The 27,396-nt window shown below is 43.5% G+C and overlaps 14 non-coding genes and 1 pseudogene across 14 annotated transcripts; 5 read left to right on the forward strand and 10 right to left on the reverse strand.

Annotated features, from left to right (window-relative positions):
- Positions 1 to 9,026: 9,026 nt before the first annotated feature.
- LOC135026752 (U1 spliceosomal RNA) lies at positions 9,027 to 9,168 on the reverse strand (annotated as a pseudogene).
- A 152-nt stretch (positions 9,169 to 9,320) lies between these two features.
- On the reverse strand, positions 9,321 to 9,484 carry LOC135026785 (U1 spliceosomal RNA). The gene has a single exon (XR_010223363.1). It is a non-coding gene; the product is annotated as a U1 spliceosomal RNA (small nuclear RNA).
- Positions 9,485 to 10,099: 615 nt separating this feature from the next.
- On the reverse strand, positions 10,100 to 10,262 carry LOC135026746 (U1 spliceosomal RNA). Its single transcript, XR_010223332.1, has one exon. It is a non-coding gene; the product is annotated as a U1 spliceosomal RNA (small nuclear RNA).
- Positions 10,263 to 10,414: 152 nt separating this feature from the next.
- LOC135026714 (U1 spliceosomal RNA) lies at positions 10,415 to 10,578 on the reverse strand. The gene has a single exon (XR_010223302.1). It is a non-coding gene; the product is annotated as a U1 spliceosomal RNA (small nuclear RNA).
- A 671-nt stretch (positions 10,579 to 11,249) lies between these two features.
- Positions 11,250 to 11,412, reverse strand: LOC135026760 (U1 spliceosomal RNA). The gene has a single exon (XR_010223345.1). It is a non-coding gene; the product is annotated as a U1 spliceosomal RNA (small nuclear RNA).
- A 152-nt stretch (positions 11,413 to 11,564) lies between these two features.
- On the reverse strand, positions 11,565 to 11,728 carry LOC135026843 (U1 spliceosomal RNA). Its single transcript, XR_010223419.1, has one exon. It is a non-coding gene; the product is annotated as a U1 spliceosomal RNA (small nuclear RNA).
- A 671-nt stretch (positions 11,729 to 12,399) lies between these two features.
- On the reverse strand, positions 12,400 to 12,562 carry LOC135026731 (U1 spliceosomal RNA). The gene has a single exon (XR_010223319.1). It is a non-coding gene; the product is annotated as a U1 spliceosomal RNA (small nuclear RNA).
- A 153-nt stretch (positions 12,563 to 12,715) lies between these two features.
- On the reverse strand, positions 12,716 to 12,879 carry LOC135026822 (U1 spliceosomal RNA). Its single transcript, XR_010223398.1, has one exon. It is a non-coding gene; the product is annotated as a U1 spliceosomal RNA (small nuclear RNA).
- Positions 12,880 to 13,550: 671 nt separating this feature from the next.
- LOC135026748 (U1 spliceosomal RNA) lies at positions 13,551 to 13,713 on the reverse strand. The gene has a single exon (XR_010223334.1). It is a non-coding gene; the product is annotated as a U1 spliceosomal RNA (small nuclear RNA).
- A 144-nt stretch (positions 13,714 to 13,857) lies between these two features.
- LOC135026784 (U5 spliceosomal RNA) lies at positions 13,858 to 13,973 on the forward strand. Its single transcript, XR_010223362.1, has one exon. It is a non-coding gene; the product is annotated as a U5 spliceosomal RNA (small nuclear RNA).
- A 270-nt stretch (positions 13,974 to 14,243) lies between these two features.
- Positions 14,244 to 14,359, forward strand: LOC135026783 (U5 spliceosomal RNA). The gene has a single exon (XR_010223361.1). It is a non-coding gene; the product is annotated as a U5 spliceosomal RNA (small nuclear RNA).
- Positions 14,360 to 14,645: 286 nt separating this feature from the next.
- Positions 14,646 to 14,761, forward strand: LOC135026788 (U5 spliceosomal RNA). The gene has a single exon (XR_010223365.1). It is a non-coding gene; the product is annotated as a U5 spliceosomal RNA (small nuclear RNA).
- Positions 14,762 to 15,035: 274 nt separating this feature from the next.
- On the forward strand, positions 15,036 to 15,151 carry LOC135026794 (U5 spliceosomal RNA). The gene has a single exon (XR_010223371.1). It is a non-coding gene; the product is annotated as a U5 spliceosomal RNA (small nuclear RNA).
- Positions 15,152 to 15,426: 275 nt separating this feature from the next.
- Positions 15,427 to 15,542, forward strand: LOC135026808 (U5 spliceosomal RNA). Its single transcript, XR_010223384.1, has one exon. It is a non-coding gene; the product is annotated as a U5 spliceosomal RNA (small nuclear RNA).
- Positions 15,543 to 20,902: 5,360 nt separating this feature from the next.
- Positions 20,903 to 20,976, reverse strand: TRNAN-AUU (transfer RNA asparagine (anticodon AUU)). Its single transcript has one exon. It is a non-coding gene; the product is annotated as a tRNA-Asn (tRNA).
- Between the last annotated feature and the right edge of the window lie 6,420 nt (positions 20,977 to 27,396).

Consider the following 27,396-nt stretch of genomic DNA (forward strand, 5'->3'; position numbering starts at 1 on the left):
GCATTGGAAAATTCAGGGCTATAACGTGTAGATGAAGCACTAATAGGAGGCTTTAAAATTTTCATTCTAGTGTCCTTCGTTTGGGAGAAAAATGCAAAGGTACAATACAGCTTTTCCTTGCCGATATCTCTCTTTTGCAAAGAGATAGGCATTGGAAAATTCAGGGCTATAACGTGTAGATGAAGCACTAACAGGAGGCTTTAAAATTTTCATTCTAGTGTATTTCGTTTGGGAGAAAAATGCAAAGGTACAATACAGCATTTCCTTGCCGATATCTCTCTTTTGCAAAGAGATAGGCATTGGAAAATTCAGGGCTATAACGTGTAGATGAAGCACTAACAGGAGGCTTTAAAATTTTCATTCTAGTGTCCTTCGTTTGGGAGAAAACTGCAAAGGTACAATACAGCTTTTCCTTGCCGATATCTCTCTTTTGCAAAGAGATAGGCATTGGAAAATTCAGGGCTATAACGTGTAGATGAAGCACTAATAGGAGGCTTTAACATTTTCATTCTAGTGTCCTTCGTTTGGGAGAAAAATGCAAAGGTACAATACAGCTTTTCCTTGCCGATATCTCTCTTTTGCAAAGAGATAGGCATTGGAAAATTCAGGACTATAACGTGTAGATGAAGCACTAACAGGAGGCTTTAAAATTTTCATTCTAGTGTATTTCGTTTGGGAGAAAAATGCAAAGGTACAATACCGCTTTTCCTTGCCGATATCTCTCTTTTGCAAAGAGCTAGGCATTGAAAAATTCAGGGCTATAACGTGTAGATGAAGCACTAATAGGAGGCTTTAAAATTTTCAATCTAGTGTCCTTCGTTTGGGAGAAAAATGCAAAGGTACAATATAGCTTTTCCTTGCCAATATCTCTCTTTTGCAAAGAGCTAGGCATTGGAAAATTCAGGGCTATAACGTGTAGATGAAGCACTAACAGGAGGCTTTAAAATTTTCATTCTAGTGTCTTTCGTTTGGGAGAAAAATGCAAAAGTACAATGCTGCTTTTCCTTGCCGATATCTCTCTTTTGCAAAGAGATAAGCATTGGAAAATTCAGGGCTATAACGTGTAGATGAAGCACTAACAGGAGGCTTTTAAATTTTCATTCTAGTGTCTTTCGTTTGGGAGAAAAATGCAAAGGTACAATACAGCTTTTCCTTGCCAATATCTCTCTTTTGCAAAGAGCTAGGCATTGGAAAATGCAGGGCTATAACGTGTAGATGAAGCACTAACAGGAGGCTTTACAATTGTCATTCTAGTGTCTTTCGTTTGGGAGAAAAATGCAAAGGTACAATGCTACTTTTCCTTGCCGATATCTCTCTTTTGCAAAGAGATAGGCATTGGAAAATGCAGGGCTATAACGTGTAGATGAAGCACTAACAGGAGGCTTTAAAATTTTCATTCTAGTGTCTTTCGTTTGGGAGAAAAATGCAAAGGTACAATACAGTTTTTCCTTGCCGATATCTCTCTTTTGCAAAGAGATAGGCATTGGAAAATTCAGGGCTATAACGTGTAGATGAAGCACTAACAGGAGGCTTTAAAATTTTCATTCTAGTGTCCTTCGTTTGGGAGAAAAATGCAAAGGTACAATACAGCTTTTCCTTGCCAATATCTCTCTTTTGCAAAGAGCTAGGCATTGGAAAATTCAGGGCTATACCGTGTAGATGAAGCACTAACAGGAGGCTTTTAAATTTTCATTCTAGTGTCTTTCGTTTGGGAGAAAAATGCAAAGGTACAATACAGCTTTTCCTTGCCGATATCTCTCTTTTGCAAAGAGATAGGCATTGGAAAATTCTGGGCTATAACGTGTAGATGAAGCACTAACAGGAGGCTTTAAAATTTTCATTCTAGTGTCTTTCGTTTGGGAGAAAAATGCAAAGGTACAATACAGCTTTTCCTTGCCGATATCTCTCTTTTGCAAAGAGATAGGCATTGGAAAATTCTGGGCTATAACGTGTAGATGAAGCACTAACAGGAGGCTTTAAAATTTTCATTCTAGTGTCCTTCGTTTGGGAGAAAAATGCAAAGATACAATACAGCTTTTCCTTGCCGATATCTCTCTTTTGCAAAGAGATAGGCATTGGAAAATTCAGGGCTATAACGTGTAGATGAAGCACTAATAGGAGGCTTTAAAATTTTCTTTCTAGTGTCCTTCGTTTGGGAGAAAAATGCAAAGGTACAATAAAGCTTTTCCTTGCCGATATCTCTGTTTTGCAAAGAGATAGGCATTGGAAAATTCAGGGCTATAACGTGTAGATGAAGCACTAACAGGAGGCTTTAAAATTTTCATTCTAGTGTCTTTCGTTTGGGAGAAAAATGCAAAGGTACAATACAGCTTTTCCTTGCCGATATCTCTCTTTTGCAAAGAGCTAGGCTTTGGAAAATTCAGGGCTATAACGTGTAGATGAAGCACTAACAGTAGGCTTTAAAATTTTCATTCTAGTGTCTTTAGTTTGGGAGAAAAATGCAAAGGTACAATACAGCTTTTCCTTGCCAATATCTCTCTTTTGCAAAGAGCTAGGCATTGGAAAATTCAGGGCTATACCGTGTAGATGAAGCACTAACAGGAGGCTTTTAAATTTTCATTCTAGTGTCCTTCGTTTGGTAGAAAAATGCAAAGGTACAATACAGCTTTTCCTTGCCGATATCTCTCTTTTGCAAAGAGATAGGCATTGGAAAATTCAGGGCTATAACGTGTAGATGAAGCACTAACAGGAGGCTTTAAAATTTTCATTCTAGTGTCTTTCGTTTGGGAGAAAAATGCAAAGGTACAATACAGCTTTTCCTTGCCGATATCTCTCTTTTGCAAAGAGATAGGCATTGGAAAATTCAGGGCTATAACGTGTAGATGAAGCACTAATAGGAGGCTTTAAAATTTTCATTCTAGTGTCCTTCGTTTGGGAGAAAAATGCAAAGGTACAATACAGCTTTTCCTTGCCGATATCTCTCTTTTGCAAAGAGATAGGCATTGGAAAATTCAGGGCTATAACGTGTAGATGAAGCACTAATAGGAGGCTTTAAAATTTTCATTCTAGTGTCCTTCGTTTGGGAGAAAAATGCAAAGGTACAATAAAGCTTTTCCTTGCCGATATCTCTCTTTTGCAAAGAGATAGGCATTGGAAAATTCAGGGCTATAACGTGTAGATGAAGCACTAACAGGAGGCTTTAAAATTTTCATTCTAGTGTCCTTCGTTTGGGAGAAAAATGCAAAGGTACAATACAGCTTTTCCTTGCCAATATCTCTCTTTTGCAAAGAGCTAGGCATTGGAAAATTCAGGGCTATACCGTGTAGATGAAGCACTAAACAGGAGGCTTTTAAATTTTCATTCTAGTGTCCTTCGTTTGGGAGAAAAATGCAAAGGTACAATACAGCTTTTCCTTGCCGATATCTCTCTTTTGCAAAGAGATAGGCATTGGAAAATTCAGGGCTATAACGTGTAGATGAAGCACTAATAGGAGGCTTTAACATTTTCATTCTAGTGTCCTTCGTTTGGGAGAAAAACGCAAAGGTACAATAAAGCTTTTCCTTGCCGATATCTCTCTTTTGCAAAGAGATAGGCATTGGAAAATTCAGGGCTATAACGTGTAGATGAAGCACTAACAGGAGGCTTTAAAATTTTCATTCTAGTGTCTTTCGTTTGGGAGAAAAATGCAAAGGTACAATACAGCTTTTCCTTGCCGATATCTCTCTTTTGCAAAGAGCTAGGCATTGGAAAATTCAGGGCTATAACGTGTAGATGAAGCACTAACAGTAGGCTTTAACATTTTCATTCTAGTGTCTTTAGTTTGGGAGAAAAATGCAAAGGTACAATACAGCTTTTCCTTGCCAATATCTCTCTTTTGCAAAGAGCTAGGCATTGGAAAATTCAGGGCTATAACGTGTAGATGAAGCACTAACAGGAGGCTTTAAAATTTTCATTCTAGTGTCTTTCGTTTGGGAGAAAAATGCAAAGGTACAATACAGTTTTTCCTTGCCGATATCTCTCTTTTGCAAAGAGATAGGCATTGGAAAATTCAGGGCTATAACGTGTAGATGAAGCACTAACAGGAGGCTTTAAAATTTTCATTCTAGTGTCCTTCGTTTGGGAGAAAAATGCAAAGGTACAATACAGCTTTTCCTTGCCAATATCTCTCTTTTGCAAAGAGCTAGGCATTGGAAAATTCAGGGCTATACCGTGTAGATGAAGCACTAAACAGGAGGCTTTTAAATTTTCATTCTAGTGTCCTTCGTTTGGGAGAAAAATGCAAAGGTACAATACAGCTTTTCCTTGCCGATATCTCTCTTTTACAAAGAGATAGGCATTGGAAAATTCAGGGCTATAACGTGTAGATGAAGCACTAACAGGAGGCTTTAAAATTTTCATTCTAGTGTCTTTCGTTTGGGAGAAAAATGCAAAGGTACAATACAGTTTTTCCTTGCCGATATCTCTCTTTTGCAAAGAGATAGGCATTGGAAAATTCAGGGCTATAACGTGTAGATGAAGCACTAACAGGAGGCTTTAAAATTTTCATTCTAGTGTCTTTCGTTTGGGAGAAAAATGCAAAGGTACAATACAGCTTTTCCTTGCCAATATCTCTCTTTTGCAAAGAGCTAGGCATTGGAAAATTCAGGGCTATAACGTGTAGATGAAGCACTAACAGGAGGCTTTAAAATTTTCATTCTAGTGTCTTTCGTTTGGGAGAAAAATGCAAAAGTACAATGCAGCTTTTCCTTGCCGATATCTCTCTTTTGCAAAGAGATAGGCATTGGAAAATGCAGGACTATAACGTGTAGATGAAGCACTAACAGTAGGCTTTAAAATTTTCATTCTAGTGTCTTTCGTTTGGGAGAAAAATGCAAAGGTACAATACAGCATTTCCTTGCCGATATCTCTCTTTTGCAAAGAGCTAGGCATTGGAAAATTCAGGGCTATACCGTGTAGATGAAGCACTAACAGGAGGCTTTAAAATTTTCATTATAGTGTCCTTCGTTTGGGAGAAAAATGCAAAGGTACAATACAGCTTTTCCTTGCCAATATCTCTCTTTTGCAAAGAGCTAGGCATTGGAAAATTCAGGGCTATACCGTGTAGATGAAGCACTAACAGGAGGCTTTTAAATTTTCATTCTAGTGTCCTTCGTTTGGGAGAAAAATGCAAAGGTACAATACAGCTTTTCCTTGCCGATATCTCTTTTTTGCAAAGAGATAGGCATTGGAAAATTCAGGGCTATAACGTGTAGATGAAGCACTAACAGGAGGCTTTAAAATTTTCATTCTAGTTTCTTTCGTTTTAGAGAAAAATGCAAAGGTACAATAAAGCTTTTCCTTGCCGATATCTCTCTTTTGCAAAGAGATAGGCATTGGAAAATTCAGGGCTATAACGTGTAGATGAAGCACTAACAGGAGGCTTTAAAATTTTCATTCTAGTGTCTTTCGTTTGGGAGAAAAATGCAAAGGTACAATACAGCTTTTCCTTGCCGATATCTCTCTTTTGCAAAGAGCTAGGCATTGGAAAATTCAGGGCTATAACGTGTAGATGAAGCACTAATAGGAGGCTTTAAAATTTTCAATCTAGTGTCCTTCGTTTGGGAGAAAAATGCAAAGGTACAATACAGCTTTTCCTTGCCAATATCTCTCTTTTGCAAAGAGCTAGGGATTGGAAAATTCAGGGCTATAACGTGTAGATGAAGCACTAACAGGAGGCTTTAAAATTTTCATTCTAGTGTCTTTCGTTTGGGAGAAAAATGCAAAAGTACAATGCTGCTTTTCCTTGCCGATATCTCTCTTTTGCAAAGAGATAGGCATTGGAAAATTCAGGGCTATAACGTGTAGATGAAGCACTAACAGGAGGCTTTAAAATTTTCATTCTAGTGTCTTTCGTTTGGGAGAAAAATGCAAAGGTACAATACAGCTTTTCCTTGCCAATATCTCTCTTTTGCAAAGAGCTAGGCATTGGAAAATGCAGGGCTATAACGTGTAGATGAAGCACTAACAGGAGGCTTTACAATTTTCATTCTAGTGTCTTTCGTTTGGGAGAAAAATGCACAGGTACAATGCAGCTTTTCCTTGCCGATATCTCTCTTTTGCAAAGAGATAGGCATTGGAAAATGCAGGGCTATATCGTGTAGATGAAGCACTAACAGGAGGCTTTAAAATTTTCATTCTAGTGTCTTTCGTTTGGGAGAAAAATGCAAAGGTACAATACAGCATTTCCTTGCCGATATCTCTCTTTTGCAAAGAGATAGGCATTGGAAAATTCAGGGCTATAACGTGTAGATGAAGCACTAACAGGAGGCTTTAAAATTTTCATTCTAGTGTCTTTCGTTTGGGAGAAAAATGCAAAGGTACAATACAGCTTTTCCTTGCCGATATCTCTCTTTTGCAAAGAGATAGGCATTGGAAAATTCAGGGCTAAAACGTGTATATGAAGCACTAATAGGAGGCTTTAAAATTTTCATTCTAGTGTCCTTCGTTTGGGAGAAAAATGCAAAGGTACAATACAGCTTTTCCTTGCCGATATCTCTCTTTTGCAAAGAGATAGGCATTGGAAAATTCAGGGCTATAACGTGTAGATGAAGCACTAACAGGAGGCTTTAAAATTTTCATTCTAGTGTCTTTCGTTTGGGAGAAAAATGCAAAGGTACAATACAGCTTTTCCTTGCCGATATCTCTCTTTTGCAAAGAGCTAGGCATTGGAAAATTCAGGGCTATAACGTGTAGATGAAGCACTAACAGTAGGCTTTAAAATTTTCATTCTAGTGTCTTTCGTTTGGGAGAAAAATGCAAAGGTACAATACAGCTTTTCCTTGCCAATATCTCTCTTTTGCAAAGAGCTAGGCATTGGAAAATTCAGGGCTATAACGTGTAGATGAAGCACTAACAGGAGGTTTTAAAATTTTCATTCTAGTGTCTTTCGTTTGGGAGAAAAATGCAAAGGTACAATACAGTTTTTCCTTGCCGATATCTCTCTTTTGCAAAGAGATAGGCATTGGAAAATTCAGGGCTATAACGTGTAGATGAAGCACTAACAGGAGGCTTTAAAATTTTCATTCTAGTGTCCTTCGTTTGGGAGAAAAATGCAAAGGTACAATACAGCTTTTCCTTGCCAATATCTCTCTTTTGCAAAGAGCTAGGCATTGGAAAATGCAGGGCTATAACGTGTAGATGAAGCACTAACAGGAGGCTTTACAATTTTCATTCTAGTGTCTTTCGTTTGGGAGAAAAATGCAAAGGTACAATGCAGCTTTTCCTTGCCGATATCTCTCTTTTGCAAAGAGATAGGCATTGGAAAATGCAGGGCTATAACGTGTAGATGAAGCACTAACAGGAGGCTTTAAAATTTTCATTCTAGTGTCTTTCGTTTGGGAGAAAAATGCAAAGGTACAATACAGCATTTCCTTGCCGATATCTCTCTTTTGCAAAGAGATAGGCATTGGAAAATGCAGGGCTATAACGTGTAGATGAAGCACTAACAGGAGGCTTTAAAATTTTCATTCTAGTGTCTTTCGTTTGGGAGAAAAATGCAAAGGTACAATACAGCTTTTCCTTGCCGATATCTCTCTTTTGCAAAGAGATAGGCATTGGAAAATTCAGGGCTATAACGTGTAGATGAAGCACTAACAGGAGGCTTTAAAATTTTCATTCTAATGTCCTTCGTTTGGGAGAAAAATGCAAAGGTACAATACAGCTTTTCCTTGCCGATATCTCTCTTTTGCAAAGAGATAGGCATTGGAAAATTCAGGGCTATAACGTGTAGATGAAGCACTAATAGGAGGCTTTAAAATTGTCATCCTAGTGTCCTTCGTTTGGGAGAAAAATGCAAAGGTACAATACAGCTTTTCCTTGCCGATATCTCTCTTTTGCAAAGAGATAGGCATTGGAAAATTCAGGGCTATAACGTGTAGATGAAGCACTAACAGGAGGCTTTAAAATTTTCATTCTAGTGTCTTTCGTTTGGGAGAAAAATGCAAAGGTACAATACAGCTTTTCCTTGCCGATATCTCTCTTTTGCAAAGAGCTAGGCATTGGAAAATTCAGGGCTATAACGTGTAGATGAAGCACTAACAGTAGGCTTTAAAATTTTCATTCTAGTGTCTTTCGTTTGGGAGAAAAATGCAAAGGTACAATACAGCTTTTCCTTGCCAATATCTCTCTTTTGCAAAGAGCTAGGCATTGGAAAATTCAGGGCTATAACGTGTAGATGAAGCATATCCTACCATCTTTTACTTGTACAACTACTGGAGCTACGTTTGCCATTAATCCAGTGTCCTGTCCATCTTTTGTCCAAAGTGACTCTGGTATCTGAGATGTCATTTCTTCTACTTGGGATGGAGTCCTATTTGTCATAATGGTATGTGACATTAATTTTGATGGGGAATCTAACATGTCTCGCACTTCCTGAGCGTGATTCTCAGGTATGTCCAAGAATACACCTTCAGGAGTACAATAAATGACGCACCCCATTTTACACAGTAAGTCTCTACCCAGGAGATTGGTCGGTGCCGATGCAGCCAGCAAAAAGGAATGCTTGGTATGTAACGGCCCTATTGTAATCTCTGCTGGTTTGCTAACAGGGTAATGCTGGACTACTCCTGTTACTCCTATGGCTGGAATTGTCCTACCAGTGGTTCTCATGCCCACTGTCGAATTTATCACTGATTTGGCCGCCCCTGTGTCTACAAGAAAGTTTAATGATTTACCAGCTACATTGATTGCAATTTTGGGTTCACTCCCAAGGCTTGCAATCAATTTTACTGGCTGCAGATTACAGGTATGGCCACACCCCTGAAGTATTCAAGATGATTTCTTGCAGCAGCTGGGCACTGTAACAGCTCCAGAGCTGCTCTGTAAGGCAAGTAAAAGGGTGTGGGCCCTGCAGCACTACCTGTAGTTCGCATTGTGCGTTGGAAGGCACAAAGTAAGCAGACGGGAGAAGTCAGGATAGTGCGCAAGGGCATAGAAGGGAGCGGCTCAAGAAAAGAGAAGTGGAAACAGGCAGCAAACTAGGCTGGAGAGAGACCTGAGACAAAGAGATCTAAATTATACGAGAGCCGACCAGGGGAAACACAAATTATGCAGTCAAGTGTCCCACATTTGGGGAAATCGCAGGAGCAGCACACCCAGAGTGCAATGGGTGAGCCTTGCCCTGGGAGAAGCACCTTCATGATCATAGTATCTCACCTGGCAGGTAAGTAGGAGTTGGGCTAGAGCTGGGGAGGGTTGCTGCTCGGGTACCCCCCTGTCAAGTGAAGGAGATCCAACTGAGGCAGCACAAGGGAACTCTCGAAAGAAGAACAAGGCTAGAGGAAAATCTGAGACAAAGAAATCTGACTTTTACCAGAGCTGACCAGAGGAAAGCACAAACACAGTCCCCCACTACCACAAATAATGCAGTCGAGTTTCCCACATTTGGGGAAATCACAGGGGTCAGCATACCCAAAATGCAATGAATGAACCTCACCCTCGGAGAACAATCTTCATGACCATGGTATCTCCTATGCAAAATAAGTATGATTTGGGATAGGGCTGGGGAGGGCCGCTGCTCAGGCACATCTCTGTCAAGTAAAGGAGATTCAACAGAGGCAGCACAAGGGAACTCCCATCTGGGGACAACAACTGCAGGGAGAACACATATTTTCAGATGAACATGGGAGGGCAGAAGGCTGCCTAATACTGAAGCACCCCCAAACAACAAACCAAATGCAACAACTAGTACAAGCATTCCTGGGGGAAGTTCTGCAGAAGACGGATTTGCATACGGTGATGTCATCCAAGCAGTGGGCCAAAGTTTGCTGGAACCCTCATCTGCATATGAAAAGAGAAAAGGGGTATGCAGGGCATGGCGGCCTTTTGCGGCGCTTGGATGACCCTTAGTTCGCATTAAACACCCCCACCCTCCTTCGGTGTGGGGCTCATGTTGGCTATGCCCCAGCCCCTGAAGCATTCAAGCTGATTTCTTGCAGCAGCTGGGCACTGTAACAGCTCCAGAGCTGCTCTGTACGGCAAGTAAAAGGGTGTGGGCCCTGCAGCACTACCTGTAGTTTGCATTGTGCATTGGAAGGCACTTAAGAAAAGAGAAGTGGAAACAGACAGCAAACTAGGCTGGAGAGAGACCTGAGACAAAGAGATCTGAATTATACGAGAGCCGACCAGGGGAAACACAAATTATGCAGTCAAGTTTCCCACATTTGGGGAAATCGCAGGAGCAGCACACCCAGAGTGCAATGGGTGAGCCTTGCCCTGGGAGAAGCACCTACGTGATCATAGTTTCTCACCTGGCAGGTAAGTAGGAGTTGGGCTAGAGCTGGGGAGGGTCGCTGCTCGAGTACCCCCCTGTCAAGTGAAGGAGATCCAACTGAGGCAGCACAAGGGAATTCTCGAAAGAAGAACAAGGCTAGAGGAAGATCTGAGACAAAGAAATCTGACTTTTACCAGAGCTGACCAGAGGAAAACACAAACACAGTCCCCCACTACCACAAATAATGCTGTCGAGTTTCACACATTTGGGGAAATCACAGGGGTCAGCATACCCAGAATGCAATGAATGAACCTCACACTGGGAGAATAATCTTCATGACCATGGTATCTCCTATGCAAAATAAGTATGATTTGGGATAGGGCTGGGGAGGGCCGTTGCTCAGGCACATCTCTGTCAAGTAAAGGAGATTCAACTGAGGCAGCATAAGGGAACTCTCATCTGGGGACAACAACTGCAGGGAGAACACATATTTTCAGATGAACATGGGAGGGCAGAAGGCTGCCTAATACTGAAGCACCCCCAAACAACAAACCAAATGCAACAACTAGTGCAAGCATTCCTGGGGGAAGGCCTGCAGCAGATGGATTTGCATATGGTGATGTCATCCAAGCAGTGGGTCAAAGTTGGCTTCAACCCTCGTCTGCATATGAAAAGAGAAAAGGGGCGTGCAGGGCATGGCGGCCTTTTGCGGCCCTTGGATGACCCCTAGTTCGCATTAAACACCTCCACCCTCCTTCGGTGTGGGGCTCATGTTGGCTATGCCCCAGCCCCTGAAGCATTCAAGCTGATTTCTTGCAGTAGCTGGGCACTGTAACAGCTCCAGAGCTGCTCTGTACGGCAAGTAAAAGGGTGTGGGCCCTGCAGCACTACCTGTAGTTTGCATTGTGCATTGGAAGGCACAAAGTAAGCAGACGGGAGAAGTAAGGATAGTGCGCAAGGCCATAGAATGGAGCGGCTTAAGAAAAGAGAAGTGGAAACAGACAGCAAACTAGGCTGGAGAGAGACCTGAGACAAAGAGATCTGAATTATACGAGAGCCGACCAGGGGAAACACAAATTATGCAGTCAAGTTTCCCACATTTGGGGAAATCGCAGGGGCAGCACATCCAGAGTGCAATGGGTGAGCCTTGCCCTGGGAGAAGCACCTTCATGATTATAGTATCTCACCTGGCAGGTAAGTAGAAGTTGGGCTAGAGCTGGGGAGGGTCGCTGCTCGGGCACCCCCCTGTCAAGTGAAGGAGATCCAACTGAGGCAGCACAAGGGAACTCTCGAAAGAAGAACAAGGCTAGAGGAAGAACTGAAACAAAGAAATCTGACTTTTACCAGAGCTGACCAGAGGAAAGCACAAACACAGTCCCCCACTACCACAAATAATGCAGTTGAGTTTCCCACATTTGGGGAAATCACAGGGGTCAGCATACCCAGAATGCAATGAATGAAACTCACCCTGGGAGAACAATCTTCAACACCATGGTCTCTCCTATGCAAAATAAGTATGATTTGGGATAGGGCTGGGGAGGGCCGCTGCTCAGGCACATCTCTGTCAAGTAAAGGAGATTCAACTGAGGCAGCACAAGGGAACTCTCATCTGGGGACAACAACTGCAGGGAGAACACATATTTTCAGATGAACATGGGAGGGCAGAAGGCTGCCTAATACTGAAGCACCCCCAAACAACAAACCAAATGCAACAACTAGTGCAAGCATTCCTGGGGGAAGGCCTGCAGCAGATGGATTTGCATATGGTGATGCCATCCAAGCAGTGGGTCAAAGTTGGCTTCAACCCTCGTCTGCATATGAAAAGAGAAAAGGGGCGTGCAGGGCATGGCGGCCTTTTGCGGCGCTTGGATGACCCCTAGTTCGCATTACACACCTCCACCCTCCTTCGGTGTGGGGCTCATGTTGGCTATGCCCCAGCCCCTGAAGCATTCAAGCTGATTTCTTGCAGCAGCTGGGCACTGTAACTGCTCCAGAGCTGCTCTGTAAGGCAAGTAAAAGGGTGTGGGCCCTGCAGCACTACCTGTAGTTTGCATTGTGCGTTGGAAGGCACGAAGTAAGCAGACGGGAGAAGTCAGGATAGTGCGCAAGGGCATAGAAGGGAGCGGCTCAAGAAAAGAGAAGTGGAAACAGACAGCAAACTAGGCTGGAGAGAGACCTGAGACAAAGAGATCTGAATTATACGAGAGCCGACCAAGGGAAACACAAATTATGCAGTCAAGTTTCCCACATTTGGGGAAATCGCAGGGGCAGCACAACCAGAGTGCAATGGGTGAGCCTTGCCCTGGGAGAAGCACCTTCATGATCATAGTATCTCACCTGGCAGGTAAGTATGAGTTGGGCTAGAGCTGGGGAGGGTCGCTGCTCGGGCACCCCCCCTGTTAAGTGAAAGAGATCCAACTGAGGCAGCACAAGGGAACTCTCGAAAGAAGAACAAGGCTAGAGGAAGATCTGAGATAAAGAAATCTGATTTTTACCAGAGCTGACCAGAGGAAAGCACAAACACAGTCCCCCACTACCACAAATAATGCAGTCGAGTTTCCCACATTTGGGGAAATCACAGGGGTCAGCATACCCAGAATGCAATGAATGAACCTCACCCTGGGAGAACAATCTTCATGACCATGGTATCGCCTATGCAAAATAAGTATGATTTGGGACAGGGCAGGGGAGGGCCGCTGCTCAGGCACATCTCTGTCAAGTAAAGGAGATTCAACTGAGGCAGCACAAGGGAACTCTCATCTGGGGACAACAACTGCAGGGAGAACACATATTTTCAGATGAACATGGGAGGGCAGAAGGCTGCCTAATACTGAAGCACCCCCAAACAACAAACCAAATGCAACAACTAGTGCAAGCATTCCTGGGGGAAGGCCTGCAGCAGATGGATTTGCATATGGTGATGTCATCCAAACAGTGGGTCAAAAATGGCTTCAACCCTCGTCTGCATATGAAAAGAGACAAGGGGCGTGCAGGGCATGGCGGCCTTTTGCGGCGCTTGGATGACCCCTAGTTCGCATTACACACCTCCACCCTCCTTCGGTGTGGGGCTCATGTTGGCTATTCCCCAGCCCCTGAAGCATTCAAGCTGATTTCTTGCAGCAGCTGGGCACTGTAACTGCTCCAGAGACGCTCTGTAAGGCAAGTAAAAGGGTGTGGGTCCTGCAGCACTACCTGTAGTTTGCATTGTGCGTTGGAAGGCACGAAGTAAGCAGACGGGAGAAGTCAGGATAGTGCGCAAGGGCATAGAAGGGAGCGGCTCAAGAAAAGAGAAGTGGAAACAGACAGCAAACTAGGCTGGAGAGAGACCTGAGACAAAGAGATCTGAATTATACAAGAGCCGACCAGGGGAAACACAAATTATGCAGTCAAGTTTCCCACATTTGGGGAAATCGCAGAAGCAGCACACCCAGAGTGCAATGGGTGAGCCTTGCCCTGGGAGAAGCACCTTCATGATCATAGTATCTCACCTGGCAGGTAAGTAGGAGTTGGGCTAGAGCTGGGGAGGGTCGCTGCTCGAGCATCCCCCTGTCAAGTAAAGGAGATTCAACTGAGGCAGCACAAGGGAACTCTCATCTGGGGACAACAACTGCAGGGAGAACACATATTTTCAGATAAAAATCTTGGTCATGCTCTGGTTTCTCTTCAGAACGAACAAATCTTTCGCCTTTTACTAAAGATTTCCGTGGAGAGGAGCAAAACCGAGTTTTATCTCAATTTTTGCATGCCCCATCTTTTTGGGGTTTCTTTTATCGGTTTAAAGATAGAATGAGTGTGCTTTAATGTAAGCTCATTTGCATAGAAATGACAGTAAATGTTTGTTTCTTTTCAAACAGAACTTTCTTGAGCATGCTACTTGCTTGAAAGATCTGGGAGCACATGGAATACAGTACAAACCATGCTTATAGCAAGGAGAAGACAGGTGAGAAATCTGCTTTCTTTCAAATTGGGCGCTCACTTTGATCTGAATGAGGACTGCTGGCACGGCACTCAGGCGACAGGTGGAATCTTGGTCATGCTCTGGTTTCTCTTCAGAACGAACAAATCTTTCGCCTTTTACTAAAGATTTCCGTGGAGAGGAGCAAAACTGAGTTTTATCTCAATTTTTGCATGCCCCATATTATTGGGGTTTCTTTTATCGGATTAAAGACAGAACGAGTGTGCTTTCTTGTTAGCTTTAATGTAAGTTTATTTGCATAACAATGACAATAAATGTCTGTTTCTTTTCAAGCAGAACTTTCTTGACCATACTAATTGCTTGAAAGATCTGGGAGCACGTGGAAAAGAGTACAAACCATGCTTATAGCAAGGGGAAGCCTGGTGAGAAATCTGCTTTCTTTCTTTCAAATTGGGTGCTCACTTTGAGCTGAATGAGGACTGCTGGCATGGCACTCAGGCGACAGGTGGAATCTTGGTCATGCTCTGGTTTCTCTTCAGAACGAACAAATCTTTCGCCTTTTACTAAAGATTTCCGTGGAGAGGAGCAAAACTGAGTTTTATCTCAATTTTTGCATGCCCCGTCTTATTGGGGTTTCTTTTATCAGTTTAAAGATAGAACGAGTGTGCTTTAATGTAAGCTCATTTGCATAGAAATGACAGTAAATGTTAGTTTCTTTTCAAACAGAACTTTCTTGACTATACTAATTGCTTGAAAGATCTGGGAGCACATGGAAAAGAGTACAAACCATGTTTATAGCAAGGGGAAGCCTGGTGAGAAATCTGCTTTCTTTCTTTCAAATTGGGTGCTCACTTTGAGCTGAATGAGGACTGCTGGCATGGCACTCAGGCGACAGGTAGAATCTTGGTCATGCTGTGGTTTCTCTTCAGAACGAACAAATCTTTCGCCTTTTACTAAAGATTTCCGTGGAGAGGAACAAAACGGAGTTTTATCTCAATTTTTGCATGCCCCATCTTATTGGGGTTTTATTTTATCGGTTTAAAGATAGAACGAGTGTGCTTTAATGTAAGCTCATTTGCATAGAAATGACAGTAAATGTTTGTTTCTTTTCAAACAGAACTTTCTTGACCACACTAATTGTTTGAAAGATCTGGGAGCACATGGAAAAGAGTACAAACGATGTTTATAGCAAGGGGAAGCCTGGTGAGAAATCTGCTTTCTTTCATTCAAATTGGGTGCTTACTTTGAGCTGAATGAGAACTGCTGGCATGGCACTCAGGCGACAGGTGGAATCTTGGTCATGCTCTGGTTTCTCTTCAGAACTAACAAATATTTCGCCTTTTATTAAAGATTTCCGTGGAGAGGAGCAAAACTGAGTTTTATCTCAATTTTTGCATGCCCCATATTATTGGGGTTTCTTTTATCAGTTTAAAGACAGAACGAGTGTGCTTTCTTGTTAGCTTTAATGTAAGTTTATTTGCATAACAATGACAGTAAATGTTTGTTTCTTTTCAAACAGAACTTTCTTGACCATGCTACTTGCTTGAAAGATCTGGGAGCACATGGAAAACAGTACAAACCATGCAGTATCACAAGAGCCTTTATTTGATCTTTCATGAAGATAGAGCAGAATTGAGGACACGTCAACAATTTCTGCCAAAGGTGGTTCATCTTTCCACATGGTGCCTTTGGCCACTGACACCTTCGTTGAGTCAAAGTCTCTGGCTGTGGTCAGAACTTTGAAAATTTATGTCACCAGAACGGTACAGATTAGGAAAACAGAGGCTCTGTTTGTCCTGTATGCTCCCAACAGGATTGGGTGTCCTGCTTCCATGCAGACCATTATGCGCTGGATCTGTGGTAAGATTCAGCATGCTCATTCCACGGCAGGATTGCCGTTACTGAATTAGGTGAAGACCCATTCTACTAGAAAGGTGGGTTCATCCTGGGCAGCTGGTCGGGGAGTCTCGGCATTGCAACTTTGCCGAGCAGCTATTTAGTAAACACTTTTGCTAAGTTTTACAAGTTTGATACCTTGGCTGATGATAACCTCAAGTTGGGTCATTCGGTGCTGCAGAGTCGTTCGCACTCTCCCACCCGTTCAAGAGCTTTGGTATAACCCCATGGTTCTTAATGTGACCCCAGCATCCTCTAGGTCATATGAGAAAATAGGATTTTAATACCTACCGGTAAATCCTTTTCTCTTAGTACGTAGAGGATGCTGGGCACCCGTCCCAGTCCATACTGTGTCTGCAGTAATTACTTGTGGTTATACACATGTTGTGTTACGGTTCTGCTCAGCTTTTTGCTGCAATTGTTCATGCCGTTGGCTTGTGTTCTGTTGAATGCCACGTTCTGCGGCATGCTTAAGGTGTGAGCTGGTAAGATGCTCACCTTAGTTTAACAATAAATCCTTTCCTCGAAATGTCCGTCTCCCTGGGCACAGTTCCTATAACTGGAGTCTGGAGGAGGGGCATAGAGGGAGGAGCCAGTTCACACCCTTTGAAAGTCTTAAAGTGCCCATGTCTCTTGCGGATCCCGTCTATACCCCATGGTTCTTAATGTGACCCCAGCATCCTCTACGGACTAAGAGAAAAGGATGCCCTTGTGTACTATCCTGACTTCTCCTCCCGTCTGCTTACTTTGTGCCTTCCAACGCACAATGCGAACTACATGTGGTGCTGCAGGGCCCACACCCTTTTACTTGCCTTACAGAGCAGCTCTGGAGCTGTTACAGTGCCCAGCTGCTGCAAGAAATCAGCATGAATGCTTCAGGGGATGGGGCATGGCCAACATGAGCCCCACACCAAAGGAGGGTGGGGGTGTTTAATGCGAACTAGGGGTCATCCAAGCACTGCAAAAGGCCGCCATGCCCTGCATGCCCCTTTTCTCTTTTTATATGCAGATGAGTGTTCCAGCCAACTTTGGCCCACTGCTTGGATGACATCACCGTATGCAAATCCGTCTGCTGCAGACCTTCCCCCAGGAATGCTTGTACTAGTTGTTGGATATGGTTTGATATTTGATGGTGCTTCAGTATTAGGCAGCCTTCCGCCCTCCCATGTTCATCTGAAAAGATGTGGTCTCCCTGCAGTTGTTGTCCCCAGACGAGAGTTCCCTTGTGCTTCCTCAGTTGAATCTCCTTAACTTGACGGGGGAGGGGCTGCCCGAGCTGCCACCCTCCCCAGCCCTATCCCAATTCATACTTATTTTACATATTAGATATCTTGATCATGAAGATTGTTCTCACAGGGTGAGGTTCATCCATTATATTTTAAAATAGGAAGGTACAAATTACATATTTGAATTGCATCTATGTGCTGGATTCAAATGCCCCCCCCCCCTTCCTTTCTCAATTGTGCCCGTCAGCAGCTATTCTAAGGTTGCTGCCAATGGGTGTGACACATTAATTTCTTCTGTGGGGTACACTGGACTCCACAAGGATTCACATTGGGGTGTAGAGTAGGATCTTGATCTGAGGCACCAACCGGCTCAAAGCTTTTGACTGTTCCCAAGATGCTCAGCGCATCCTCCTCTATAACCCCGCTTCCATGAACAGGGAGCTCAGTTTGTAGTTGGTGCCTTCAGTAGCAGGCCACTTAACAGGGGCCTGCCTCAGGCAGCCTATTCTTAGCTATTAATTTTGACAAGAAAAGAAGAACTTGTTTTATGAGAATCTACAAGGGCTGCAGCAGGCTAGGTCTAATAGACATCTTTACTGCAGCTTCATCACTCCCAGCGGCGCTGTATACTCCCGTGCCCTGGTTGCTGGGTCACTGCAGCGGAGGCTCCGGTTTCTTCCTAAGGTCAGTCACACACACACCGCCCTTCCGGATCACGAGGCCGCTGATTAAGGGGAGCGTGGCCGTAGGGGGTGGGCCGTGTGCGCACTGGGGTGGACACTGATTACTGGGCAGCCGCTCCACTAGCCACCAGGTACAGTTAAGGAGCACAGGTCTGGGGGTTTTTCTCCTATATTAACCCAATTTTGTACTGCCCGCAGCGCATTGTGATAGGTAATAGGGCCTGATTCAGGTTGGATTGCAATCACAATAAGCGATCCAACTGCAAAAATTGCTAAGATCATACGCATGTGCCTGCATGCGATCGCCTCTGCCTGTCAATCGGGGCAGGGGGGGAGAGTGGGGTCAGCAACACTCCATTTCCAAGTCAGGGATGGAGCAGTGCGGGGGCAAGGCTTCAAAATGGGGTCTGCAATGGAGGAGACACAGGGGGCGTGGTCACAGCGGCTGTATGACATCACATTCAGCCGCTGTGATCACAAAAATGGTGGCGGCTTCCTGCGCGCACATACAGTCTGCACCAGCAGGAGGCTACACCATTGTTTATGATCACGCTGAACTGCAGTGCGACTGCAATTACAGCATGGTCAAGAAGGGAGGTGTCATACTGGGTGGCCATGCCCTGTCACTGTGCAGGAGCCAGCACCGCTTACACACTAGTCCCCGGGTGCAGCCCCCAACCCCCGGGACACCCGGAGCAATAAAATGTAGATTCAGGCCACCAGGCCACGCCCCTACCTATGAAATCATGCCTCCTTTTTACCATTGCGCTGCTTATTTGCACGTACTGCATTACAATCTCCCTCGCCACCTCTCTGGGTGTCACCAGTGATAGTGACACCTCTGCCATGCTTGTAGCAGCTGGTCCAAAGATCTATGCCTCAAGCCCTGAGTGTTTGGCCCTTGTGACTTGTTGATCATCATAGCGAAGCAGATGCTTACAGAAAACTGCAGGGGCTTAGATTGAAAATAAAAAAAATTGATGGGTATAAGGTAGAGAGGAGCGGGTTCGGTTCTCCGAGAACCGAATTCCCCACGAACTCCACGTGGTTTACACTGGTCTGAGGCAGGCTCGGTTGTTCCCGCCTGACTCGGAAAACCTGAACAAGGGAAAATGTCATCATCCCGCTGTCGGATTCTCGCGAGATTCGGATATTATAATTAGAGCTGCGCGTTGCCGCCATTTTTACTCGTGCATTGAAGAGAGAGCGGAGAGGACGTGGCTATGTTCTCTCAGTGGAAATCTCAATATCAGTGCTCAGTATCAGTGGTTACCTATTGCTGCTCAGTAATACTAGTAGTGTGTCTCTCTTGCTCAGTGTCAGTTCTCAGTAGTATCCTCATCAGTGCTCAGTATCACTGCTCATTGTCTTGTGCTGCATTGTGGTGCTCAGCATACTACAGTACATTACTAATAGTCCAGTGCTGCATCTTGCTGCTCAGTGTCAGTTCTAGTATCCTCATCAGTGCTCACTATCACTGCTCATTGCATTGTGGTGTTCTATATACTACAGTAATATAGTAACATATAGTAACATAGTTTTTGAGGTTGAATAGAGGCAAATTGCCCATCGTGTTCAACCTGTTTTAAGTTGTGATGATTCTACATACTTGCTGAATAATGTTTTATGACTAGTTAGCTACTAAAACTCATGTTACCCCCGGATTAACCATGTTGATATTTTAAGTATTATAACCTTGGATAGCTTTTTCATTCAGAAATGTATCCATTCCTTTTTTAAATCCAATTACAGAGTCCGCCATTACCACCTTCCCTGGCAGGGAATTCCACATCCTGATTGCCCTAACAGTGAAGAACCCTTTCCTCCATTGCGTTCTGAACTTTCCTCCAGTCGCAGCGAGTGACCACGTGTTCTTTTAATAAATAATTCCTCTGATAACTCTTTGTTATGTATCTTTACATATTTGAAGATATTAATAATATCTCCTCTTAGGCACCTCTTTTCTAGTGTATACATATTCAGCCTAGTAAGTCTTTCCTTATAGTCCAGTACTTTTAGGCCTTTAATCAATTTAGTCTTCAGGATCTCTCAGACTTCCATGAGCAGCAGAGTAGTGCAATGGAAGGATGCTGGGCCCATAACCCAGAGGTCGATTGATCGAAACTATCCTCTGCTATGTGCATTTTTTTTTTATAATTAAAGTAATCAAAAACTGGGATTGATATTTTGGCTCTTTTATTTTTACTTAAAGTACAATAACTTTTATCATTTTAATTTGTTTTAATAGTATATTGACAGCATTGTTTTCTTTAAAAAATCCACTTAATTTTCTTTACCCTATTACTGAAATGGTAATTGACAAAAACAAACTACATTGTCATCAGAAGAGCAATGCAAAATGTACAAGTGATATATTAAAATCATCTTCCATCTTGAATTTCAATGATGCATTCGGACAACAATTTTGTGAGAAACATCTTCACCCATAAAGAAAGATTTTCTTAATTCCTTACCTGTGTGCTGATTAGATATTACCTTGTTTTCACATTAAACAGACTTCCACATGAGAAAGCAGCAAGGATGCAGTAACGTTTATGTTTCCTGGTTTCCTGTATTATTTCAGTAGACATTGAAATGAGGATGCATCTTGCTGCCTTTCCAATGAAGCAAGTTTAATTCAGTAATAGGTGAAAAAACATTCCTACAAAGGTGTTAATCAGAGATTTGGCTTTGTGGACACTTTTCAGAGAGCAAATTTGTTAGCATAAAAATAAAGTCAGAAAATGAAGAGCTGTTTAATCACTCAATTGGACTTTTCTGCCAGCATAATTTTTTTTTCTCTGCAATCCACTGCTAAATTGTGCTTCCTAGCTGTTTTTTATAAAATCACTTAATTAAATCTAACTCTGATTACATCAGAGAAGGCCAGGTACCCTACACCATAAGAGGGGGTTTGAAATTTTGACTTGTCTACTTAAAGATCACCAAAATCTGATCACAAGGTTAATTACATCCCTGGGTGGAATTGAACCACCAACCTTTTGGTTAATAGCCAAACATGCTAACCGATTGCACCACAGAGACACCTCGTAAAAGTCCATTCTGACAAAGGCTAATAAGCATTCATCTAGAACGTTTCCTAGAAAAACTTTAAAAAGTCAATAATCTGGAGAGTTTTGGTAAGAAACACATTGCTACTTTCCCATGATGAGTGAGTGCTTCAGGATCTCTTGCACTTACATGAGCAGCAAAGTACTGCAACGGAAGCATGCTGGGCCCATAACCCAGAGGTAGGCAGATTGAAACTATCTTCTGCTATATGCATTGTTTTTTGTTAATTATAGTAATCCAAAACTGGGATTGATATTTTGGCTCTTTTATTTTTACTTAAAGTAAAATAACTTTTACCATTTTAATTTGTTTTAATAGTATATTGACAGTATTGTTTTCTATCAAAAATCCACTTAATTTTCTTTACCCTATTATTAAAATGGTAATTGACAAAAACAAACTACATTGTCACCAGAAGAGCAGTACAAAATGTACAAGTGATATATTAAAATCATCTTTCCAGCTTGAATTTCAATGATGCTTTGGTGCAACAATTTTGTGAGAAACATCTTCACCCATAAAGAAAGATTTTCTTAATTCCTTACCTGTGTGCTGATTAGATATCACCTTGTTTTCACATTAAACAGACTTCCCCATGAGGAAGCAGCAAGGATGCAGTGACGTTTATGTTTCCTGGTGTCAACCTGTATTATTTCAGTAGACATTGAAATGAGGATGCATCTTGCTGCCTTTCCAATGAAGCAAGTTTAATTCAGTAATAGGTGAAAAACCATTCCTACAAAGGTGTTAATCAGAGACTTGGCTTTGTGGACACTTTTCAGAGAGCAAATTTGTTAGCATAAACATAAAATCAGAAAATGAAGAGCTGTTTCGTCACTCAATTGGACTTTTCTGCCAGCATAATTTTTTTTCTCTGCAACCCACTGCTAAATTGTGCTTCCTAGCTGTTTTTTTTATAAAATCACTTAATTAAATCTAACTCTGATTACATCAGAGAAGGCCAGGTACCCTACATCATAAGAGGGGGTTTGAAATTTTGACTTGTCTACTTAAAGATCACCAAAATCTGATTACAAGGTCAATTACATCCCTGGGTGGGATTGAACCACCAACCTTTTGGTTAATAGCCAAACATGCTAACCGATTGCGCCACATAGACACCTTGCAAAAGTAAATACTGACAAAGGCTAATAAGCATTCATCTAGAACGTTTCCTAGAAAAACTTTAAAAAGTCAATAATCTGGAGAATTTTTGTAAGAAACACATTGGTACTTTCCCATGATGAGTGAGTGCTTCAGGATCTCTTTCACTTACATGGGCTATTAATCAAAAGGTTGGTGGTTCAATCCCACCCAGGGATGTAATTGACCTTGTGATCAGATTTTGGTGATCTTTAAGTAGACAAGTCAAAATTTCAAACCCCCTTTTATGGTGTAGGGTACCTGGCCTTCTCTGACGTAATCAGAGTTAGATTTAATTAAGTGATTTTATAAAAAACAGCTAGGAAGCACAATTTAGCAGTGGGTTGCAGAGAAAAAAATAAAATTTTAAACCTACCGGTAAATTTTTTTCTCTCGTAGTCCGTAGAGGATGATGGGGACTCCGTAAGGACCATGGGGGATAGACGGGCTCCGCAGCAGACATGGGCACTTTAAGAAAGACTTTAGATCTGGGTGTGCACTGGCTCCTCCCTCTATGCCCCTCCTCCATACCTCAGTTAGAGAAACTGTGCCCAGAGGAGACGGACAGTACGAGGAAAGGATTTTTGTTAATCCAAGGTCAAGATTCATACCAGCCACACCAATCACACCGTATAACTTGTGATATACTACCCAGTTAACAGTATGAAAACAACATAGCATCAGTCCAAGACCGATGAAAACTAACATATAACCCTTATGTAAGCAATAACTATATACAAGTCTTGCAGAAGTAGTCCGCACTTGGGACGGGCACCCAGCATCCTCTACGGACTACGAGAAAAAGATTTACCGGTAGGTTTAAAATCTTATTTTCTCTTACGTCCTAGAGGATGCTGGGGATTCCGTAAGGACCATGGGGATTATACCAAAGCTCCCAAACGGGCTCCTGCGGATGACTCTGCAGCACCGATTGAGCAAACAGGAGGTCCTCCTCAGCCAGGGTATCAAACTTATAGAACTTTGCAAAGGTGTTTGAACCCGACCAAGTAGCAGCTCGGCACAGCTGTAGTGCCGAGACCCCTCGGGCAGCTGCCCAAGAAGAGCCCACCTTCCTAGTGGAATGGGCCTTGACTGAATTAAGCAACGGCAATCCCGCCATAGAATGCGCCTGCTGAATCGTGTTACAGATCCAGAGAGCAATAGTCTGCTTTGAAGCAGGGGTGCCAATCTTGTTGGCTGCATACAGGACAAACAGTGCTTCTGTTTTTCTGACTCTAGCCGTTCTGGCCACGTAAATTTTCAAAGCCCTGACCACATCAAGGGACTCGGAATCCTCCAAGTCACGCGTAGCCACAGGCACCACAATAGGTTGGTTCATATGAAAGGATGAGTCCACTTTTAGCAGGAATTGAGGACGGGTCTGCAATTCCGCTCTATCCATATGGAAAACCAGATAGGGGATTTTATGTGATAAAGCTGCTAATTCCGACACTCGCCTAGCGGAAGCCAAGGCTAATAACATGACCACCTTCCAAGTGAGATATTTAAACTCCACCATTTTAAGTGGTTCAAACCATAACCTTAACACCACGTTAAGGTCCCAAGGGACCACCGGAGGTACAAAAGGAGGCTGAATATGCAGTACTCCCTTCACAAAAGTTTGTACTTACTTCAGGAAGAGAGGCCAATTCCTTTTGAAAGAAAATGGATAAGGCCAAAATCTGAACCTTAATAGAGCCTAATTTTAGGCCCAAATTCACTCCAGTTTGTAGGAAGTGAAGGAAGTGGCCCAGGTGGAATTCTTCCGTATGAGCATTCCTGGCCTCACACCAAGAAACATATTTTCGCCATATACAGTGATAATGTTTAGATGTCACGTCCTTCCTAGCCTTTATTAGCGTAGGAATGACCTCATCTGGAATACCCATTTCCGCTAGGATCCGGCGTTCAACCGCCATGCCGTCAAACGCAGCTGCGGTAAGTCTTGGAACAGACAGGGCCCCTGTTGCAACAGGTCCTGTCTTAGAGGAAGTGGCCACGGATCTTCTGTGAGCATTTCCTGCAGATCTGGATACCAGGTCCTTCGCGGCCAATCTGGAACAATGAGAATTGTTCTTACTCCTCTTTTTCTTACTATTATCAACACCTTGGGTATGAGAGGTAGAGGAGGAAATACATAGACCGACCGGAACACCCACGGTGTCACTAGGGCGTCTACAGCTACTGCCTGAGGGTCTCTTGACCTGGTGCAATACCTCTGTAGCTTTTTGTTGAGGCGGGACGCCATCATGTCTATCTGGAACAGTCCCCACCGACTTGCAATCTGTGCGAAGACTTCCTGATGGAGTCCCCACTCTCCTGGATGTAGGTCGTGTCTGCTGAGGAAGTCTGCTTCCCAGTTGTCCACTCCCGGAATGAACACTGCTGACAGTGCGCTTACATGATTCTCCGCCCAGCGAAGAATTCTGGTTGCTTCCGCCATCGCCACTCTGCTCCTTGTGCCGCCTTGGCGGTTTACATGAACTACTGCGGTGACGTTGTCTGACTGGATCAGAACTGGTTGGTCGCGAAGTAAGGTCTCCGCTTGACATAGGGCGTTGTATATGGCCCTTAGCTCCAGGATGTTGATGTGAAGACAAGTCTCCTGACTTGACCAAAGACCTTGGAAATTTCTTCCCTGTGTGGCTGCTCCCCAACCTCGGAGGCTCGCGTTCGTGGTCACCAGGATCCAGTCCTGAATGCCGAACCTGCGGCCCTCTAGAAGGTGAGCACTCTGCAGCCACCACAGGAGAGATACCCTGGCCCTGGGGGACAGGGTGATCAACTGATGAATCTGTAGATGTGACCCAGACCATTTGTCCAGTAGGTCCCATTGCAAGATCCTCGCATGGAACCTGCCGAAGGGAATGGCCTCGTATGATGCCACCATCATTCCCAGGACTCGAGTGCAGTGATGCACTGACACCTGTTTTGGTTTCAATAGGTTCCTGACCAGAGTCATGAGTTCCTGGGCCTTTTCTATCGGAAGATAAACCCTTTTCTGGTCCGTATCCAGAATAATGCCCAAGCAAAGTCAGACGAGTCGTAGGAACCAACTGCGACTTCGGGATATTGAGAATCCAGCCGTGTTGCTGTAACACCTTCAGTGAAAGTTATACGCTGTTCAGCAACTGCTCTCTTGATCTCGCTTTTATGAGGAGATCGTTCAAGTACGGGATAATTGTGACACCTTGCTTTCGCAGGAGCACCATAATTTCCGTCATTACCTTGGTGAAAATTCTCGGAGAAAATTCTGGAGAGACCAAACGGCAACGTCTGAAATTGGTAATGACAATACTGTACCGCAAATCTTAGGTACGCCTGATGAGGTGGATAAATGAGTACATGAAGGTATGCATCCTTTATGTCCAGAGATATCATAAAATCCCCCCCTTCTAGGCTGGCGATGACCGCTCTTAGCGATTCCATCTTGAACTTGAACCTTTTCAAGTATAGGTTCAGGGATTTTAAATTTAATATGGGTCTGACCAAACCGTCCGGTTTTGGGACTACAAACAGGGTCGAATAATTTCCCTTTCCTTGTTGAAGCAGGGGAACCTTGACCACCACCTGTTGAAGATACAATTTGTGAATTGCATTTAACACTATCTCCCTTTCCTGGGGAGAAGATGGTAGGGCCGATTTGAAAAACCGGCGAGGAGGCACTTCTTCGAATTTCAGCTTGTAACCCTGAGAAACAATTTCTATTGCCTAGGTATCCACCTGCGAATGAACCCAGATGTGGCTGAAAACTCGAAGACGTGCCCCCAACTGGGCGGACTCCTTTAGCGGAGCCCCAGCGTCATGCGGTGGATTTTGTAGAGGCCAGGGAGGACTTCTGTTCCTGGGAACTAGCTGTGTTGTGCAGCTTCTTCCCTCTGCCCTTACCTCTGGCAAGAAAGGACGCACCTCGTACTTTCTTGTTTCTCTGTGATCGAAAGGACTGCATTTGATAATGTGGTGCTTTCTTAGGCTGTGAGGGAATATAAGGCAAAAAATTTGATTTACCAGCTGTAGCTGTGGAGACTAGGTCCGAGAGACCTTCCCCAAACAATTCCTCACCCCTGTAAGGTAAAACCTCCATATGCCTTTTTGAGTCGGCATCACCTGTCCATTGCCGGGTCCATAGGACTCGTCTAGCAGAAATCGACATAGCGTTTATTCTAGAACCCAGTAGACTAATGTCACTTTGAGCATCTCTCATATATAGGACAGCATCTTTTATATGCCCTATGGTCAATAACATAGCATCCTTATCTAGGGTCTCAATCTCTGCTGATAAGGTATCTGTCCATGCTGCCACTGCGCTACAACCCCGGCCGACGCAATCGCCGGTCTGAGTAAGGTACCAGAATGTGTGTAAATGGACTTTAGGGTAACCTCCTGCTTGCGGTCAGCAGGGTCCCTGATGGTAGCCGTATCCTGGGATGGCAGCGCTACCTTTTTGGATAAGCGTGTCAATGCTTTATCCACCCTAGGGGAGGATTCCCACCGTATCCTGTCCATTGGCGGGAAAGGATACGCCATAAGAATCCTTTTGGGAATCTGCAGCTTTTTGTCTGGAGATTCCCAAGCTTTTTCACATAATTCGTTCAACTCATGTGAGGGGGGAAAGGTTATCTCAGGTTTCTTTCCCTTATACATGTGTACCCTCGTGTCAGGGACAGGGGACTCTGTGATGTGCAAAACATCTTTTATTGCAATAATCATATATCGAATACATTTAGCCAATTTTGGCTGTAACTTTGCATCATCGTAGTCGACACTGGAGTCAGAATCCGTGTCGGTATCTGTGTCAACTATTTGGGATAGTGGGCGCTTTTGAGACCCCGAAGGTCCCTGCGACATAGGGACAGGCATGGGTTGACTCCCTGACTGTTCCCTAGCTTCAGCTTTGTCTAATCTCTTGTGTAATAAGTTTACATTAGCACTTAAAACATTCCACATATCCATCCAGTCAGGTGTCGGCGTTGTCGATGGAGACACCACATTAATTTGCTCCTGCTCCTCTCTAGGAGAGCCTTCTACCTCAGACATGTCGACACACGTGTACCGACACACCATACACTCAGGGAATCCTCTTATCTGAGGACAGTTCCCCAACAAGGCCCTTTGGAGAGACAGAGAGAGAGAGTATGCCAGCACACACCCCAGCGCTATATGACCCAGGAAAAAAACACAATAATTTTATGTTTACCCAGTAGCGCTGTATTTCCATATATATATGCGCCTAATTATGTGCCCCCCTCT

Source organism: Pseudophryne corroboree, unplaced genomic scaffold, assembly GCF_028390025.1.
Source record: "Pseudophryne corroboree isolate aPseCor3 unplaced genomic scaffold, aPseCor3.hap2 scaffold_449, whole genome shotgun sequence".
NCBI classification, from domain to species: domain Eukaryota; kingdom Metazoa; phylum Chordata; class Amphibia; order Anura; family Myobatrachidae; genus Pseudophryne; species Pseudophryne corroboree.